This window comes from Marmota marmota, unplaced genomic scaffold (assembly GCF_001458135.2).
Source record: "Marmota marmota marmota unplaced genomic scaffold, marMar, whole genome shotgun sequence".
NCBI classification, from domain to species: Eukaryota; Metazoa; Chordata; class Mammalia; order Rodentia; family Sciuridae; genus Marmota; species Marmota marmota.
The window spans coordinates 1,994,640-1,998,413 of record NW_026000102.1 but is presented as its reverse complement, the minus strand read 5'-3'; the positions used below and the strand labels follow the sequence as shown (position 1 = coordinate 1,998,413).

At 45.0% G+C, this 3,774-nt stretch overlaps 1 protein-coding gene across 9 annotated transcripts in view; it reads left to right on the top strand.

The window, feature by feature from the left end:
* Positions 1 to 6: 6 nt before the first annotated feature.
* Positions 7 to 3,774, top strand: part of Kif1b (kinesin family member 1B) — a 148,428-nt gene continuing 144,660 nt past the window's right edge. For all 9 annotated transcript variants that reach the window (XM_015501413.2, XM_015501410.2, XM_048783629.1 and 6 more), the window contains exon 1: positions 7 to 80. The gene's annotated coding sequence lies outside the window, so the exon portion shown is untranslated. The remainder of the gene's footprint in view (positions 81 to 3,774) is intronic.

Below are 3,774 nucleotides of genomic sequence, written 5' to 3'. Positions count from 1 at the left end.
TCGGTGCCCGGCCCCCCCGCGCCCCCGCGCGCCCCGGCCCCTGCTGACCCGGCTCGCCGTCGGCCCGCAGCGCGGCTGAGGTGAGGCTGCGAGCGGGCGGCGGTTGGCGCCGGGGAGGGGACCGCTCCCGACGGCAGGGACTCGGGTCCGGGTCCGGGAGGATCCAGGGGAGGGGGCGGCGGGGCCGGGCGAGGCCGGGGTGAGAATGCCGGGGAGGGGCCCCTTCCTGGCCGCGACGCGCCGGGGGCTGGTGTCCAGCGGCCTGCTGCCCCCCCGCAGTGCCCTTGCGCCGGCCCTGCGTTTTCCCGCGAGCTGCCAGGCCCTGGCCCTGCCCACAGGGTCAGCACGCCCGCCGCGGGCCGACCGTGCCCTGGGCAACGGCGCTGCTCCGCTGGATCCGTCCTTTTCTGTCCCCTTTGCTGTTCCCCATTATGGTTGGCATCGGGGTTGGGCAGGGAATGTGGCTATGCCCCTGTGCCAGTTGAAGGCAGGAAAGGGCATCGCGTGGCCCTGGGGGCACCGAGGGCGCGACGCACGGGGAGGGGGCTTATTGGATGTCGGCCAGCAGTGAGCTAGGCTGGTGTGGTCTCGGCGTTGAGCCGACCAGGATTACTCGGGCAGCCATATTGGGAGGATGATCTGACAAATCCTTTAGGAGCCAAGTCCGGTTGCTGGAAGGCACCGAGTGACAGCCCTGGCAGCTTTCAGGGTGACTGGCCGCGCCAGAAGCCAAGTTGTGGGGGTTGGGAGGCCGCTGGAGCAAGCTAGTCATTGTTCATGTAACACAAAACATTCCCGGCCGAAACACCAAAATTGAGCTCCAAAATCACGTTTTCTTCTTGGTGAATTGGTAAAGGAGCTTCCAAGATAAAGTGCCAAGATAAAGAGTCCATTCGTGTTGTGATGAAATTGTATGTTTGTGTACTCATCTGATACATCCAGTGCTGTGGACATAGAAAGCCTGTCGATGTGCATAGGCAGATCTGAGGATTGCCAAGGCCACTCTACTAGTCCAGGTAGTATATTGTATTGAATGGTTAGATTTGCAAAGTAGCTCAACAGGCAGAGATTAAGTAAACTTGAATATTCTGACAGTGCTTGTAGCAATTTTTAGAGGATGCAGGTTGTCATCTTTGTGGAATCTCAAGGTAGCTGAAATTAGATCCCTTGCTCATATATCTCTTCATGCTCCGGGCGCTCTTTGGCCAACACTTGAGCATGCTGCTTTGTGTCATAATGTGTCTGAGCCGAATCAAAGTGCGCGATTGGATTTGAATAATTGTTAAAAAGTGATATCATGGTAGATATTTTATTTAAAGCCTGACATTTTGTCTGCTTAGCTTAGTCATAACAAAATTTTATCTCCTCTAAGAAGTGAGGTGGTGTTTTCTAATTTTGTTGGTATTGTTGGGTTATGAAGTAAGTGAAGTTGTTAATGTTCCGTTTGGGGTTGGAATATGAAGATTGCAAACATGTTGGCATTGTAAAGCCGATCTGGAAATGATCAATAACTGGATTCTGTGTGAGTCTGTAAATCTGTCTTTTCCTACATCCAAGAGGTGGCAGGACCTGGATAGATAGCCTGCCTGCTCCTTTATTTGTACATTGCTTTCATTCAAATCCCATTTCTCTGCTTGCTCTTTATTTCCCTCTTTCTTTCTTTTGCTTATGGTGTTGGGGATCTAACCCAGGGCCTTATGCATGCTAGGCAAGCAATCTATCACTGAGCTAGTTCCCAGCCCTCAAACTCCATTTCTTTCTTTTTTTTTTTTTTTTCATTCTTCTTTTTTTTTTTGGTACTGGATTTAACCCAGGGGTGCTTTACTACTGAGCTACATCACTGGCCCTTTTTGTTTTCTATTTTGAGACAGGGTCTCACTAAGTTGCTTAGGGCCTCACTAAGTTGCTGAAGCTTTGAATTGGTAGTTTTCCTGCCTTAGCCTCACTAGTTGTTGGGATTGCAGGTGTGCCCCACCTCCTCTAGGCCCAAACTTCCTTCTTCCCTCCCTTCCTTCCTTCCTTACTGGGGATTAGAACTCAGGGGCACTTAATCACTGAGTCATATCCCTGGCCCTTTTTTTGTATTTTATTTAGAGACAGGGTCTCACTAAGTTGCTTAGTGCCTGACAAGTTGTTGAGGCTGACTTTGAACTCCAGATCCTTCTGCCTCAGTGTCCTGAGCGGCTGGGATTACAGACGTATGCCTAACCACGGTCCATTTCTTAATGCTTCTTAAGTTGAATTACTTAAAAAAATTTTCCAGTAGGTTTTTCTAAGAAAAATTTTAACATCCTCTATTTTTTTTCTTTGCAATTTTTATCATTAGACATTTCCTTTAAAACTTGATTAAATTAAATATGGGTTCAATAGAAACTAGCATTTCTTGCATTACACTAATATGAGAGAAATGCAAAATGTTTATTTTATAACTCCATGCCTGAAATAAGAAATATTTGTAAGTTTTTAATTTTTAGAGTTTATTTATATAAAGATCTGAAGATTGTGGTTAAATATAATTTGAGCATTTGGTAAAATTGAACCTGTTTGTGAATCTGATATGGAGATAAGACTTTGAGTCTAAGAAGGCTCTGCTTTGATGAATATTTTTCCAGAGTTTATCCAATGAAGAATAGCTTCTGAAGCTTAGGACAGACTCTTTTTCCTTTTCAAGAACAGATATTAATGTGGTTTTCCTTTTTTCTCTTTCTTCTTTCCCATTTTGAATTTGTGCAAGGAATAAATGCCCAGAATTCTGCCAACAGTTTCCAAGGCCAAAGCTTTCTAGTTCATTTATATATGCTATGGTCTTGTCCCAGGTACAAAGTAAAGGACAACAGTGGTCACTGCCTTGTTTGTCCCAGCTGCTAATCATAGCAGGTCTTTTCCAGGGGTTTAAAAATATATATATAAATATATTTATATATATCTCTTTCGTCTTACAAACAGGTAATTTCACATGGCTCTGAAGTTAAAGGTATCTCATGTGTACTTTATGTAGTTCTCTTTGAAAGAGGGCCTTATCTGAACAAATATACACTTATCTATCTATCTATCTATCTATCTATCTGTATATATATACATATATATATATTTTTTTTGTGTGTGTGTGTGTGTGTGAAGGATTGAAGAGAAATTAAACAGGTGATTGTGTTAGGAAAACCTGCAAAAGGTACCTTGGAACTGGGCATTGTGGCATGTACCTGGCATTCCAGCTACTTGGGAGACTGAGGCAGTAGGATAGATGACAAGTTGGAGGCTATAGCCTGGGCAACTTCTTGGAGAACCTGTCTCAAAATAAAATAAAAAGGGATGGGGACATAGCTTAGTAATAAAGTTCTTACCTAGCCTGCACAGACCCTGGGTTCAGTCCCTGGTACTGTAAAAAAAATAAAACAAAAGACAATTGCTAGGTGCAGTGGTGCATGCCTGTAATCCCAGCTGCTCAGGAGGCTGAGATAGGAGGATTGTCTGTTCAAAACCAGCTTCAGCAACTTAGTGAGGCCCTATACTGAGACCCTGTCTATAAATAAAATATTTTTGAAAGGCTGGGGATGTGGCTCTGTGATTAAGTGTCCCTGGGTTCAATTCCTTGTAGCAAAAAAAAAAAAAAAAATTGAAAGAAAAGCTAGTTAATTATTCTATGGAGGACAGGTGTTCATGAGACCCTTGGTAGGTAGCTATCATGCTCATATATCCTCCCCAACTCCCAATAAGTGGTCATAGGGTTCCTTTCAGATAAACTGGCTTCCTTCAAGTTATGGCATGCACATACAC